The 16,935-nt window shown below is 41.3% G+C and overlaps 1 protein-coding gene and 1 non-coding gene across 3 annotated transcripts in view; both read left to right on the top strand.

Annotated features, from left to right (window-relative positions):
• RNF121 (ring finger protein 121) overlaps positions 1-16,935 on the top strand; it is a 79,114-nt gene that overhangs the window by 16,585 nt on the left and 45,594 nt on the right. The gene's annotated exons all lie outside the window — the stretch shown is intronic.
• Positions 16,311-16,474, top strand: LOC139037268 (U1 spliceosomal RNA). Its single transcript, XR_011490097.1, has one exon. It is a non-coding gene; the product is annotated as a U1 spliceosomal RNA (small nuclear RNA).

Below are 16,935 nucleotides of genomic sequence, written 5' to 3'. Positions count from 1 at the left end.
TTTATGAGGTAGGAATTGAAGAACCCAGGAAGTGAGCATTAAATGCCCCCAAATTTGATGATTGTTGAATGTGAGAGAGGTCATTAAATATTCCTTCCACTTCTGTAGAAATTTGAAAAGTGTCTTTAAAAAAGCTTTCCAGTTCAGCTGGCCTGGAGGATGTGCTTTTCTGGTGACAGTAGGAGGGGTAGGAGTAGTGGGCGGACAGCTGCCACAGCGTTACTACAGCCAGTGTCTACTCTCCCTCCACTGCCCAGTGTGCTGTCCATGGCAGGCTTTACGGTTTGGCTAAGTGTAACCAGTGTCTTCATGGTCCTCAGATGATTTACGAGGTCTGAAAAGTGAGGTAATTGCACTTTAGTTAATTGGCCTTGAATTCTTGCTAGGGCTAAGGAGTTGGAGAAGAATGTGAACAAGAAGGAAAGTGGGAGCTACAAATACGGGTAAGCCATGAAACTTTGGACTTCACGTTATCCTAATCACGCAGCAGACCGTGGTATCTTTCCCCACAAGACAGAGGCAGCTAGCCTGATGGTTTTGCTGTATTCATAACAGGTTCAGAAACTAGCTAATCTCTTCTTTCTCTGGGCTTACACAGCATTTTGTTTATGTCAGTGGTTATCCTTATCATATTACGTTTAATAGTCTGTCTCCCCCCTACCCTTTGGACTGTGACTACTGCAAGGGCAAAGGTTGGACTTAGTCATTGCTAATGGTTTGTGGAAGAGTGATGTCTCTGGCTGCATGGTTGCTCAGTCTCTGACTTGAAAGGATCAGTTGAGACCTCTGAAGTGCCAGGTTGTCCTGGTGGATGGGGTTCCAGAGTTTAGGGCCCTTTGCATTTAGCAAGTACTTGAAGCCAGGGCAAAAGGCCATCCTCCAAGTGATGGATATTTCTGATGTTTGCATATGGTTGTTGCTTGGTAAATTTTCATTGACTTAATTTGGTAACATCCTCTTATATCACATCTCACCACACTAGAGGCATTTGCTTTACTTCTGTGGTAACTAAGGAAACTGGCAGTCTAGAAAGCCGGAGTATTATAGCTGACTCCAAAGCTCTGTAGTTAGATTTGGCATGAATTATTACAGTATTTTACCTTTAATGGACCTTGAAAATCACTTAAGCCCACCTCCTTGTTTTATATTTGGGGAAACTGAGGCATGGAGAGAAGTGCTTTGTTCGTTGACATATAGCAAGTAAATAGCTATGCCAAATGAGGACTTACAACTTTTTCTTATCCCTGAGGAAGGTGATTGTTGCTCTGGAGCCATTTCTTGGGGTGAAAAGTGGGAATAAGGTAAAAGCCAAGGAAATAAGGCATTCCGCATGGGCTAATTTTACTATCCAACCTGCCCGTGTTCTCCTTTTGTTGGAAACCTGTTTGGGGAAACCAGAGTGTCTGCATGTAGCCACATGATAGCCTCCTTTTTCATTCTTTCTTCTCTCACTCTGCTTTATTTTTCTTCATAACATTGCTACCAGATATTATTTCATATTATAAATATATGTTTACTTGCATATTTATTATCTGTCTTCTTCCTTAGATGGTTTTATAAGGGAAGAGACTTTGTTTTATGACTGTCTTGTGCTTGAACGAATGAGCAGGTGAACAGATAACTTTTTGGCTGTCCCTAAGATGCCAAGCACGTGCTTCCTGTGACTTTGCCATTTGTAGGTCATGACATGTCTGTTGCTTTGTTTGGGATTGATCATTCTTGAATATATCTAAACCTTCCTTAAACACAGAATACAAATTATTGGCAAATGACTGTCCAGTAACTTTATAGTGCTTATATGAGTAGAAAATGAGGTTACCTTATTTCGTGGATTTAGATGGTATAAGATTCAGCCACTTGATCAGTTAAACCCAGTAGAGGACAGAATCTTGGAAGCAGCAGAGCAATGTGACTTGGCAGCTGGGGAGAGAATTCTTGGTGCATAGCTGTGGAGAGACAGCAGGATTCAGGGCTGACTTACCCAGTAGGCACAGTGCCCAGTGGCCCATAAAAATGTCTTAATTTCTTTTAATCAGAAGAGAAAAATGGATATAGTCCACCTTGGATTGTACATCTTTATATTAATGCAGTTATAAAATATATTTTTAAATACTTTATAAAGATTTTTAATTTTTATTTATTTTTTGGCTGTGCTAAGTCTTCATTGCTGTGCATGGGCTTTCTCTAGTTGCAGCAAGTGGGCCCTGCTCTCTAGTTGCAGTGCATGGGCTTCTCAGTGTAGTGGCTTCTTGTTGCAGAGCACAGGCTCCAGAGTATGGGCTTCAGTAGTTGCAGCACACAGGCTCAGTAGTTTTGATGCATGGACTTAGTTGCCCTTTGGCATGTGTAATCTCCGCAGAGCAGGAATTGAACCTATGTCCCCTGCGTTGGCAGGCAGATTCTTAATCACTGGACCACCAGGGAAGTCCCTAATAGATATATTTTTAATGTAGGAAGAGTTCCACAAAGGCGAAAGTACCTAGGGCTCATGAAAGTCATAATGTGGCCCTTGCATGACCTTGTGGATGGTCATTGGCTTGGCCATATGAGGCCCAAAGCTTTGACTCTGATTTCTTCCTTAAGGTCTGTGATTCTTTCCCCATCACTCCTGTCCCAGTCCCCCATAATGTCATCTCTAGTGAGTGATTTTCTCCTTTATACCTCATTTGTGTGTTTTGTAAAATGGAGAGTTGTGCTCCCCCTACTGAGTAAATTCATGCTTTTAAAACAGCCTAATTGTTTTATTTTTTACATGTCTTTGCAAGGGCAGGAAAAAATGTCTGGTGCATCTTTGTATCTCCATGCCTAGCCCAGAACCTACACATTTAGTACAGAAGTGCTTTAAATGAGAGTTGAGTAAATGAATAAATGTATCAGACTTCACAGATACCGTCACAGGCTTTCTTTTCTTTCTCTATAGTATGCTTTACATATATTATTTCAGTTCAGTTGCTCAGTCGTGCCCGACTCTTTGCAACCCCATGAATCGCAGCATGCCAGGCCTCCCTGTAGTTTACCCAAACGCATGTCCAGTGAGTCGGTGATGCCATCCACCCATTTCATCCTCTGTCATCCCCTTCTCCTCCTGCCCTCAATCTTTCCCAGCATCAGGGTCTTTTCAAATGAGTCAGCTCTTCACATCAGGTGGCCAAAGTATTGGAGTTTCAGCTTCAACATCAGTCCTTCCAATGAACACCCAGGACTGATCTCCTTTAGGATGGACTGGTTGGATCTCCTTGCAGTCCAAGGGATTCTTCAAGAGTCTTCTCCAACACCACAGTTCAAAAGCATCAATCCTTCGGTGATCAGCTTTCTTTATAGTCCAACTCTCACATCTATATATGACTACTGGAAAAACCATAGCCTTGACTAGACAGACCTTTGTTGACAAAGTAATGTCTCTGCTTTTTAATATGCTGTCTAGATTGGTCATAACTTTCCTTCCAAGGAGTAAGCGTCTTTTAATTTCATGGCTGCAATCACTATCTGCAGTGATTTTGGAGCCCCCCAAAATAAAGTCAGCCACTGTTTCCCCAGCTATTTGCCATGAAGTAATGGGACTGGATGCCATGATCTTAGTTTTCTGAATGTTGAGCTTTAAGCCAACTTTTTCACTCTCCTCTTTCACTTTCATCAAGAGGCTCTTTAGTTCCTCTTCACTTTCTGCCATAAGGGTGGTGTCATCTGCATATCTGAGGTTATTTATATTTCTCCTGGCAATGTTGATGCCAGCTTGTGCTTCCTCCAGCCCAGCGTTTCTCATAATGTACTCTGCATATAAATTAAATAAACAGGGTGACAATATACAGCCTTGACAATATACTCCTTTTCCTATTTGGAACCAGTCTGTTGTTCCATGTCCAGTTCTAACTGTTGCTTCCTGATCTGCATACAGGTTTCTCAAGAGGCAGGTCAGGTGGTCTGGTATTCCCATCTCTTTCAGAATTTTCCACAGTTTATTTTGATCCACACAGTCAAAGGCTTTAACATAGTCAATAAAGCAGAAATAGGTGTTTTTCTGGAACTCTCTTGCTTTTTTGATGATTCAGAGGATGTTGGCAATTTGATCTCTGGTTCCTCTGCCTTTTCTAAAACCAGCTTGAACATCTGGAAGTTCACGGTTTACATATTGTTGAAGTCTGACTTGGAGAATTTTGAGCATTACTTTACTAGCGTGCGAGATGAGTGCAATTGTGCAGTAGTTTGAGCATTCTTTGGCATTGTCTTTCTTTGGGATTGGAATGAAAACTGACCTTTTCCAGTCCTGTGGCCACTGCTGAGTTTTCCAAATTTGCTGGCATATTGAGTGCAGCACTTTCACAGCATCATCTTTCAGGATTTGAAATAGCTCAACTGGAATTCCATCCCCTCCACTGGCATTGTTCATAGTGATGCTTTCTAAGGCCCACTTGACCTCACATTCCAGGATGTCTGGCTCTAGGTGAGTGAGCACTCATCGTGATTATCTGGGTCATGAAGATCTTTTTTGTATAGTTCTTCTGTGTATTCTTGCCACCTCTTCTTAATATCTTCTGCTTCTGTTAGGTCCCTACCATTTCTGTCCTTTATTGAGCCCATCTTTGCATAGAATATTCCCTTGGTATCTCTAATTTTCTTGAAGAGATCTCTAGTCTTTCCCATTCTATTGTTTTCCTCTGTTTCTTTGCACTGATTGCTGAGGAAAGCTTTCTTATCTCCTTGCTATTCTTTGGAACTCTGCATTCAAATGGGTATATCTTTTCTTTTCTCCTTTGCTTTTTGCTTCTCTTCTTTTCACAGCTATTTGTAAGGCCTCCTCAGACAGCCGTTTTGCTTTTTTGCATTTCTTTTTCTCGGGAATGATCTTGATCCCTGTCTCCTGTACAGTGTCACAAACCTCCGTCCATAGTTCATCAGGCACTCTGTCTATCAGATCTGGTCCCTTAAATCTGTTTCTCACTTCCACTGTATAATCATAAGGGATTTGATTTAGGTCATACCTGAATGGTCTAGTGGTTTTCTCCCACTTTCTTCAATTTCAGTCTGAATTTGGCAATAAGGAGTTCATGATCTGAGCAACAGTCAGCTCCTGGTCTTGTTTTTGCTGACTGTATAGAGCTTCTCCATCTTTGGCTGCAAAGAATATAATCAGTCTGATTTTGGTGTTGGCCATCTGGTGATGTCCATGTGTAGAGTCTTCTCTTGTGTTGTTGGAAGAGGGTGTTTGCTATGACCAGTGTGTTCTCTTGGCAAAACTGTATTAGCCATTGCCCTGCTTCATTCTGTACTCCAAGGCCAAATTTAATTTGCCTGTTACTCCAGGTGTTTCTTGACTTCCTACTTTTGCATTCCAGTCCCCTATAATGAAAAGGACATCTTTTTTGGGTGTTAGTTCTAAAAGGTCTTGTAGGTCTGGTATTGTATATGGTATTATGTATCTCCAGCTATCTTTTCAGAGGTTCTGTCAGCAAAATATATAGAGCTATGTGGACACTTAAGAAAATAATGTGGGAATTAAGGGTGTTGCACCATCTTAGAGAGTTAAGAGCCAATGTGTACAGTCAGGTTCACAGGGGAAATGAATAGTCTTTTTAACAAGTCATGCTGAGACAGCTAGATAGCCACAGGCAAAAGAATGAAGTTGGACCCCCTCTATCACGCCATATAAAAAAATTGACTCAAAACAGGCCAATGGGGAGGGGAACATACCAATGACCTAAATGTAATAACTAAAAATACAGAACTCTTAGAAGAAAAGCTAGTCATAAATCACTATCAAATTAGACAGTAGTTTCTTAGATATGACACCAAAAGCAAAAGCAGTGGAACCAAAAGGAAATTGTACTTCATTAAAATGAAAAACTTTTGTATTGCAAAGGACATCACCAAAAAAAGTAAAAAGACAACCCACAGAATGGGAAAAGGGGACTTACCTGGTGGCTCAGATGATAAAGAATCCCATTGCAATGCATGAGACCTGGGTTCGATCCCTGGGTTGGGAAGATCCCCTGGAGGAGGGCATGGCAACCCTGTCCAATATTCTTGCCTGGAGAATTCCATGGACAGAGGAGCCTGGCGGGCTACAGTCCATGGGGTCGCAAAGAGTCGGACACGACTGAGCGACTGAGCATGGCACAGAATGAGAGAAAATACTTGCAGGTCATATACCAGAGACTTTATATCCTGAATATATAAAAAAGGCTTTTATAACTCAACAATAAAAGTATAAATAACCTACTTTTAAAAAAATGGACAGAAGGGTTCCAATATGGCATATAAGAAGCTTGGAAATCTCTATTCTGTCCTAAGAACAAGTAAAAAGCTGAAAAAACTGAAAAATCAACAATTCTTAGATCTTTAAAAAAGTGAGGTCATAGGACGAAGACAAACTGCTGGCCTGAATCACAACTTACAGAAGCAGAAACCTCTGTGGGAACCAGTATTGGAGCAGGGAAACCTGGATTGTAATAAATTGCTGGAGCCTCAGTGTGGACAACTCAAAAGTTAAAAACTCCACAGGTACTCATAGTTATTCAGGGCCCCCACAGTGACCTTCCAGGTATCTGGCAGGTTCTCACATTGAGTACTGAGAAAAATCCCTTTGTGCTTTTGTGGGTGGCAGGGCAGGGAAAAAACCTTTTACAAATACTACAGAGCATTCTCTTCTTAAGATTTGCCATCAGGGGAAAAGGTTTAACCATAGTCTAACCTTTTTTTGGGGGTTTTATCACAGCCTGACTGATCTAGGGGAAAGAAAACACCCATCTCTAACCAGTTCTAGCTTTTCATGTTGGATAAGGGAAATCCCCAACTCCAGTCCTCTTAAGCCATTGTGCCCCACCTAAGAGGGGTGGGTGACACTGCCAAGCGCTTGTGAAGTTCACATTCCAGAGGCACAGACTCACTAAAAGACTGAAACCCAGTCATAGAACTCTAGAAGGCTGCTTCTCCCCAGCATCCTACCACCACTGTACTGAAACCCTGTTTATAGAAATTCATTTTACCTGGTATATCATACCCAGCTGTCAAAGAATTGTAAGATATACTAAAAGGCAAAACACACACTTTGAAGAGACAGACCAAGTATCAGAATTAGACCCATCTCTGGCAGGGATATATATACCCCTGGTGGCTCAGATGGTAAAGCATCTGCCTGCAGTGTGGGAGACCTGGGTTAGAAAGATTCCCTGGAGAAGGAAATGGCAACCCACTCCAGTACTCTTGCCTGGAAAATTCCATGGACTGAGGAGCCTGGTAGACTACAGTCCATGGGGTCGCAAAGAGTCAGACACGACTGAGCGACTTCACTTCACTGGCAGGGATGTTGGAATTACTAGACCAGGAATTTAAAGTAATTTTGATTACTGTGCTAAGTAATGCTCAAATGGATAAACTAGACAACATGCAGGAACAACTGGGCATTATATGCAGATAAATTTAAATTCTAAGAAGGAATCAAAAAGAAATGTTTAGAGATCGAAAACAACATGACAGAAATGAAAAATGCCTTTGATGGGCTTATCAATAGACTAGGTAAGGCCGAAGAAAGAATCTCCGAGCTTGAGAATATCTCAGTAGAAATTTATAAAAGTTAAAAAAAATTTTTTTTAAAAGACTTGAAAAAAACAATATCCAAGAACTATGGGACAACTACAAAAGTAACGGTGTGCTGTTATGGTCTGAATGTTTGTGTTCCCCATAAATTCATATATTGAAATCCTAATCCTAAAGGTATTGGTGTTAGGAGATGGGGCTTTTAGGAAGTGATTAGGTCCTGAAGGCAGAACCCTCATAATTGGAATCTGTGCCCTTACAAAAGAGGCCCCTCAGAGTTTCCTAACCCCTTCCAGCTTGTGCTTGATCCTGGACTTTGACCCTTCAGCAATGTGAGAAGTAAATGTTTGTTGTTTATAAGCCACCTAGTCAATGATACTTTGTTATAGCGACCTGAATAGACAAGAGACAGATTCATCATGGTAATACCAGAAGGAGGCGGAGAGAAGCAAAAGAAATATTTTAATCAATAATGACTGAGAATCTTCCCAAGTTAATGTCAGACACCAAACCACTGATGCAGGAAGTTCAGAAAACACCAAGCAGGATAAATGCTAACACTGTGCCTCCCCCTCTGCCCCCACACTCCGCTGCCACTAGGCATATCATTTTTCAAATCATAGAGAATCAGAGACAAAAAAATTCTGAAGCCAGCAGAGAAAACACTTTACCTATAGAAGAGCAAAGACAAACCCCCATCAGCCTAGATTTCTGTTTCCTGAAAATCAGCCTTCAAAAGAGGAGAAATAGGATCTCCCTGATGATCCAGCAGTTAAGAATCCACCTGCCAATGTAGGGGACACAGGTTCAATCCCTGGTCTGGGAAGATTCTACATGCTGGGGAGCAGCTAAGCTGGTGCACCACAACTTCTGAGCCCATGCTTCACAAGAGAAGCATCCACATTAAGAAGCCTGTGCACCACAACTAGAGTAGCCCCAGCTCACTGGAACTAGAGAAAGCCTGTGTGCAGCAACAAAGACCCCCCCCAAAAATTTAAAAAGACAGACAAAAATAGAGCAAATTTGTTGCTAGTAGGCTGTCTTGCTTCCGGTGTCACTAGTGGTAAAGAATCCACCTGCCAGTGCTGAGATAGAAGAGACGGGTTTGATCCCTGCATCAGGAAGGTAGCCTGGAGAAGGAAGTGGCAACCCACTCCAGTATTCTTGCCTGGAAAGTCCCATGGGCAGAGGAGCCTGGCGGGCTACCGTCCACAGTGTGGCAAAGGGTCAGACATGACTGAGCACACACAGAAGCTTGTCTTTCAAGAAATATTAAAAGTTGTTTAGAGAGAGGAAAATAAGAGAGGTCAGAGCCTCAGATCTACCTAAACAAAGGAAAAGCATTGGAAAGGGAGTAAGTGAAAGTAGACTGAAAAAATATTTATTTTGCTAATTCTTCTTTTAATTGTAAATTTTATTGTATCTTAAATGTCATTTTCCACATGTTCTTTGCTAATATAGAAATATAACTTTTGTGTGTATGTTTATATTCTGCCACCTTGCTGAACGCTGTTATTTTGGAATTTTTTTTTCATAGATTCTTTGGGATTTTCTGTGTAGGCCATCATGTCATCTGCAAATAAGGGACAGTTTTATTTCTTCCTAATCTGTACCTTTTATCACTTTATTTTGCTGGCCAGACCTTCAGTGTATGTTGAATAGTAGTGGTGAGGGTGGACATCCTGACATTATTTCTGATCTTAGGGGAAAAGCATTCAGTCTTTCACCATTAAACATATAAGCTATAGGAATTTTGTAGTTGCTCTTTTAGTTTACAAGTTGTTGATTGATATAACAGTGAATAGTTTTTTGAAAGCTGTAATACCGACACTATATTTGATTGTGTATGTATGTGTATTTATGGATAAGTGAAATAAATGACAGCAATGATACAAAGGATGAGAGGAGGAATTAAGATTATTTTGTTGTTATAAGGTGCTCACACTATGTCACGTGATACAATATTATTTGAAAGTAGATTTTAGTATTTATGTATACTGAAAATTCTAGAGCAACCTCTAAAAGAAGTAAAAAGTGTAGGGAATTCCATGGTGGTCCAGTGGTCACAACTCTGTGCTTTCACTGCTGATGGCCCAGGTTCAATCCCTAGTTGGGGAACTAAGATCCCACAGACTGCACAGTGTGGTCAAAAAAAAAGGTATAACTGATAAGCTAAGAAAGGAAAGGAAATGTAATCATATAATATTCTCAGTTAAAACTACAAAAGGCAGAAAAAGATTAGAAGACAAAAATAGGAACAGATAAGGGCAACACATGGAAAACAGTAACAAATATAGTAGATATTAATCCAACTGTATCAATAATCACTTTGAACATTAGTTGTTTAAACACATCAATTAAAAGAGATTGTCAGGAAAAATTGTCAGGGACTTCCCTGGTGGTTCAATGGTTAAGAATCCATCCTCCAATGCAGAGGGTGCAGGTTAAATCTCTGGTTGGGGAACTAAGATGCCACATGTGTGTGTGTTTTCAGTTGTGTCCGATCCTTTATGACCCCATGGACTGTGGCCCACCAGGCTGCTCTGTCCGTGAAATTTTCCAGGCAAGAAATACTCGAGTGGCTTGTCATTTACTCTTCTAGGGGATCTTCCCAACCCAGGGATTGAACCCATGTCTCTTGCATCTCCTGCATTGTCAGGCAGATTCTTTACCACCGAGCCACCTGGGAAGCCCAGGATCCCACATGCCACAGCTAAGACCTGACACAGCCATAAATAAATAAACAATAAAGAAATAAAGAACCATTATCCAAAATATACAGAGAACTGTTTCAACTCAGTAATAAGAAGAAAACCTGTTTAAAAAGTAGGCTAGAGTCTTTAACATACTGCCCACCAAAGAAGATATAAGATAGAAAATAAGCATATGAAAGATGTCCCACCTCATGTAGTCAGCGAAATTCAAATTAAAACAGCATGAGATACCACTACACACCTACTGGAATCATCAGAATCTGAGACAGTGATACTATCAAATACTGGGAGAATGTGGAGCAACAGGAACTGTCATTCATTTCTGGTGGGAATATGCAAGATAATATCTTCCATCAAACTTTGGAAGATAGTTTGGCAGTTTCTTGCAAAACTAAACTTACTATTACCATACCATATCCAGGAGTTGTGCTCCTTCATATATCCCCAAAGGAGCTGAAAATGTATGTCCATACAGAAACTTGTACACACATCTTTATAGCAGCTTAATTCTTAATTGCCAAAATTTGGAAGCAACCAAGATGTCTTTTGCTTCCCAGGTGGCCCAGTGGTAAAAAATCTGCCTGACAGTGCAGGAGACAGAGACACATATTCAATCCCTACATTGGGAAGATACCCTGGAGTAGAAAATGACAACCTATTCCAGTATTCTTGCCTGGAAAATTCCATGGACAGAGGAGCATGGCAAGCTGTAGTTCCGGGGGTTGCAGAGTCAGGCATGACTGAGTGACTCAGCACACACATAATGTCTTAGTAGGTGAATGGATAAATAAACTGTGGTACTTCTAGACAGTGGAATTTTATTCAGTACTAAAAACAGAAATGAGCTCTTAAACCATGAAAATACATGGAGGAATATTAAATGCATGTTACTAAGTTAAAGAAGCCCGTGTGAAAAGGCTGTGTACTACATGATTTCAACTGTATGGGAAAGGTGATACTATGGAGACAGTAAAAAGAGCAGTGGTTGCTAGGGATTAGGGAGGATGGAGGGATGAAGAAGAGGAGCGCAGAGAATTTTTAGGTCGGTAAGACTACTCTTCATGATACTCTTGTTTATGGATATGTGTCCATAAGAATGTTATGTTTATCCTAGCCCATAGAATGTACATCAGTAGTGAACTCTGAGTTAAACTATTTACTTTGGGTGATGATATGTCAATGTAGGTTCCTCAGGTGGCACAAAGGTACTTCTCTGATGAGGGATGTTGGTGGGTGAGGCATATTGAGGAGCAGGGAGCATATGGGAAATTCTGCTTTCCAGTCAGTTTTGTTGTGAACCTTAAAGTGAAGTCGCTCAGTTGTGTCCGACTCTTTGCGACCCCATGGACTATAGCCTACCAGACTCCTCCATCCATGGGATTTTCCAGGCAAGATACTGGAGTGGGTTGCCATTTCCTTCTCCAGGAGATCTTCCTGACCCAGGGATTGAACCTGGAAGACAATGGCACCCCACTCCAGTACTCTTGCCTGGAGAATCCCATGGGCAGAGGAGCCTGGTAGGCTGCAGTCCATGGGGTCACTAAGAGTTGGACATGACTGAGCGACTTCCCTTTCACTTTTCACTTTCATGCATTGGAGAAGGAAATGGCAACCCACTCCAGTGTTCTTGCCTGGAGAATCCCAGGGACGGAGGAGCAGCAGCTCCCGCATTGTAGGCAGACTCTTTACTGTCTGAGCCACTAGGGAAGTTTGTGAACCTAAAACTGCTGGGGAAAAAGTCTATTTTTAAGAAGTGGACGAAGAGTCTGGATAAACTTTTCTCCAAAGAAGATATATGAATGGCTGATAGTCATATGACAAGGTGCTCAATGTCGTTATACATCAGAGGAATGCAAAATCAAAATCACATTAATCTACCATTTCACACCCAGTGGGATGCTTTTTACCAAAAAGATAATACCAAGTGTTGTCAACGATGTGGAGGAATTGGAACTCTCATGTACTGCTGGTGGACATGTAAAATGGTGCAACTGCTGTGGAAAACAGGGTGGCAGTTCTTCCAAAGTTTAGGCATAAAGTTGCCATATAACCAGACAGTTTCACTACTAAATATATGCTCAAGCAAAATGAAATCATGTCTGTACGAAAACTTGAAAGTGAATGTTCATAACAGCATTATTTATAATAGCACAAAGCTGTAAACAGTGCAAATGTCCATCAGCTGATGAATGGGCAAAGAAAATATTGTATATCCATATAATATAGTATTATTTGGCAGTAAAAAGGAATGACTATAATACCTGCAGCAACACTGAAAATATGCTAAGCAAAAGAAGCCGTTCCCTGAAGACCACATACTGTCAAATCTTATTTATATGAAATGTCTAGAATAGGCAAGTGTGTAGATAGAGATCGAAATTAAATTAGTGGTTTCTTGGGCTGAGGGATGTTGCAGAGTGATGGCTGACTGGTATATGGTTTCATTTTGAGAGTGGTAAAAAACGTTCTAAATTTAAATAGCAGTGATGGTAGCACAACTCTGCATATACTGAAAACATTGACTAGCACATTTTAAATGGGTGAATTTTATGCTGTGTGAATTAGATCTCAGAAAAGCTGTTAACAAAAGCAGTTCAGGTGCGTGGAGGTGTGTGACTGTAGAACAGACTGAATGTGAGTGCTGGAATGCAATAGCAGTGCTTTTATGTGCATGTGAATTACCTGGGTATCTTATTAAATGCAACTTCTGATCCAGGAGGTCTGGGATGGATTCTGAAGCCTCTGTTTTTAAACTCTCAGGGTGCTGATGCTTCTGGACTGTGGCTCATGCTCAAAGCAGTAGAGGATTTTTTTTTCCCCCTTCAGTGGGGTCAGTCTAATGGGCCTTTCTGGATCCAGGAGGATTTGGCTAGCATTTTGCAGGAAGGCAGAATGTGGTTTGGTGGAAGAGAAAGGCTGAAGGGACAAACTAATTAGTCTGTGTAAAGACTCAAGAGACCCCAGAGTATCAGTATTTGTGGGGGACAGAGGCCTGCTTGTGGGATTACACTGGTGGATCCATCTGTGTTTTGCACCTGAGAAAATATATCAGTCAACTGCAGATCCTTTTTCATTTTTGTGAAATTTTATCTTGTCTTCTGCCTGACATTTTTGGTTTAACTTCTTTCAAATCTGGACTTTGGTAGATTTACATAACTAGAAACTTTGTGAAATCCTAGGAGAGGAGTGCTTGGTTGTCAAAAAGACATTCTGTGTATGAGTCTTAGGAGTGGAATATGGGCCTATCAATCCTGCCCTGAGAGCCTGCCTAATTAGCTACCTGAGCCTGGACAGGGGACCTGAATGACTTACTGCTTGGCCCCAGATGAATAAACTCATTAGTTACGGAAAAAATGCAGATGTATTTCTAGGGTACAGCTTACTTACAGATATAGCTTATAGCTTTCCTTGTTTTTCCACTTGAGCTGGATGACTGGTTTGGATGTAATCTTTAAAATCTTTTGGTTCAGGATGGAAATATTAAAGCCACATCATTTCTTGACTCTTAGCATTACTCCACTCCAGTACTCGTACTACTCCCCGAAATGCTAAGTGGTCTTCTAAGCACCAGGTCTAGTCTCAGCATAAGAGCTTGCCCTTCTGAGCTTTCCCTGAGGCCCTGAAAGCATCACTGCCCTGTGCTTCACCAACATTCAGTTCCCTGGCCTCTCCAAGTACTTTATAAAATACACTCAGGAGATTCAAGTTTGATCCCTAGGTTGGGAAGATTCCCTGGAGAAGGGCATGGCAACTCACTTCTGTATTCTTGTCTGGAAAATTCCATGGACAGAGGACTGTGATGGGCTACAGTCCATGGGGTCGCAAAGAGTTGGACATGACTTAGCAACTGAGCACATACGCTCCTAGGAGGAAAGGCAGTGAAATCACTTGCAATATAAAACTAGTATATTTTCACAGCCCCACAGTGAAGTCAGAAGACAATCTCTATTTTCCAGTGAGAGATACTTTAAGGAACAAACAGTAGCGTGCTTGACCACTGTCTCACAGAGAGGTGTCCCCATGCCTGGCCCAATTCTCTGGATCTTCCTTGTTTTCCATTCAACAGACTTGTCTTGCTTTTTTGAACATGTAGTTGTATTGTGTTGTTTTGTTTTGACAAGCAGTTTTTTATTTTTTATTTTTTTATTTATTTTGTTTTTCATCATTTATTTTTATTAGTTGGAGGCTAATTACTTTACAATATTGTAGTGGTTTTTGCCATACATTGACATGTATCAGCCATGGATTTACATGTGTTCCCCATCCCGATCCCCCCTCCCGCCTCCCTCCCCATCCCATCCTTCTGGGTCTTCCCAGTGCACCAGCCCTGAGCACTTGTCTCATGCATCCAACCTGGGCTGGTGATGTGTTTCACCCTTGATAGTATACTTGTTTCAATACTATTCTCTCAGACATCCCACTCCTGCCTTCTCCCACAGAGTCCAAAAGTCTGTTCTGTACATCTGTGTCTCTTTTTCTGTTTTGCATATAGGGTTATCATTACCATCTTTTTAAATTCCATATATACGCATTAGTATACTGTATTGGTCTTTATCTTTCTGGCTTACTTCACTCTGTATAATGGGCTCCTGTTTCATCCATCTCATTAGAACTTATTCAAATGAATTCTTTTTAACAGCTGAGTAATATTCCATTGTGTATATGTACCATAGCTTCCTTATCCATTCGTCTGCTGATGGGCATCTAGGTTGCTTCCATGTCCTGGCTATTATAAACAGTGCTGCGATGAACATTGGGGTGTACATGTCTCTTTCAGATCTGGTTTCCTTGTTGTGTATGCCCAGGAGTGGGATTGCTGGGTCATATGACAGTTCTATTTCTAGTTTTTTAAGGAATCTCCACACTGTTCTGCATAGTGGCTGTACTAGTTTGCATTCCCACCAACAGTGTAAGAAGGTTCCCTTTTCTCCACACCCTTTGCAGCATTTGTTGCTTGGCTTGCAGTTTTTTAAAGCATGATTTTTTTAGGTGCCTCCAGAAAACAAATACTTATTTCCCAGATGCTCATTAGGTATTTTTCAAGTGTTTGTTTACATCCTTATTTAAGCATCTCCAGGTAGGATGCTGGTTTGTCAGCATACTTACTTATTATCCTGTTGGAAGGAATTCTGTTCAATTCCATAAGTACTCATTGAGTGTTTAATATATGCTCAGCTCTGCTATTCTTGAAAGACAGAAAAGCAGTGTATTCTCCTTAGCTCTGTGAGATTATCTAGGATGGGAGCAAGAGAAACATAAGCAGGACTTGGCCTAGAGTGAAGCATACAAAGTGCAGGGCACAGACTTGAAGGAGGCACTCACCCTTAAGGTCATGCAAGTGCAGGGTCAGTACCTGAAAATGTGTGCCTCTGTAAATTTTGAGTCCTCGATGCCTTGTTTATGTCACCCTGGCCCTGGATTTAAGCAGCAGTTAGATCACTTGGAAAGCATATGTAAGATAATGTAAGACTGTGGTTCTAAATTGTCTGCTCAGGTACCACCCAGCTAGGCCTTTCCATTTCCTGCATCTACTTGTCCTCTCTTGGAGAGGACCTCTGACCTTTCAGGGAGATGAAGGGCTGAGTCAGGTCACTTGAATAAATTTTGTGAGACAGTGTAAAGTAGGACAGGGGGGTGGTTGATTTCATTACCTTGGTTGGCTATGGGAAGCCTTGGGATATTGTTTCTCTCTTCCTCTCTTTCCCTCTTCTCCCTACCCTCCTATCCCTCCCCTTTCTCTTCTTCTCCCTTTCCTTTCTTTCCTCCCTTTCCTTCCTTCCCTAGATGGGGTATGTAGAAACCAGAAACCCCTCCTTAAGCAATGGTGAACATTCCCAGTGCGCACACATAAAAGATGCATGGTAAATATGTACCAATTTAGTAGCAGAGTGGAGTTCTGCCCATTTTACTTCAAATATTCCACTTAAGGTACTTTTCTGAAGTTATCAGAGGAACAGTGGGAAACTGGGTCTTGAACTTCATAAGTACAAAAGGAATATATGTTGATTGATTCCTCTGAGTGTTTATGAGGGCTTTTCTTCTCTACATCAAAAAGCATTTTCAATACTTACCTGGCAGGGGAGATACCATGATCACAAAGGTGGTTTTCCCAGGGCGAGGCTTATCCATTGCACTCTGGATGTGCTAACCCCTGCAATTTCCCCAAATGTGGGAAACTTGACTGCATAATTTGTGGTAGTGGGGGACTGCGTTCGTGCTTTCCCCTGAAAGAAAAAAAGAGAGGGGAAAAAAAGCATTTTCAGCTCAGTTCAATGTAAGAATGTATTGAGTGACTTATGTCCTGAGGTTTGGGTTTTCTTCCATATGGCTACAAGGGAGTAGAAGACTTAAGCTCTGAACTCAAAGAATTTAATATTATTCTGTTGTTCATTCGCTCCGTTGTGTCTGACTCCTTGTGACCCCATAGACTGTAGCATGCCAGGCTTCCCTGTCCTTCACCATCTCCTGGAGTTTGTTCAAACTCATATCCATTGAGTCAGTGATGCAATCCCACCACTGCTCTAGAGCAGTGGTTTTTCACCTGGGGGTAGTTTTTCATCTCCCAAGGGACAGTTGATAATATCTGTAGACTTTTTTGGTTGTTGTATCTGTGAAGATGCTACTGGCATCTGTGGGTAGAGGCCAGGGAAGCCTATACATTATACAATCTACAAAACCCCCCCTTCCC

The sequence above is a fragment of the Odocoileus virginianus genome, chromosome 10 (genome assembly GCF_023699985.2).
Source record: "Odocoileus virginianus isolate 20LAN1187 ecotype Illinois chromosome 10, Ovbor_1.2, whole genome shotgun sequence".
Taxonomy (NCBI): Eukaryota; Metazoa; Chordata; class Mammalia; order Artiodactyla; family Cervidae; genus Odocoileus; species Odocoileus virginianus.
Note: the sequence above shows the minus strand (reverse complement) of the source record. Positions and strands in the feature narration are given on the sequence as shown.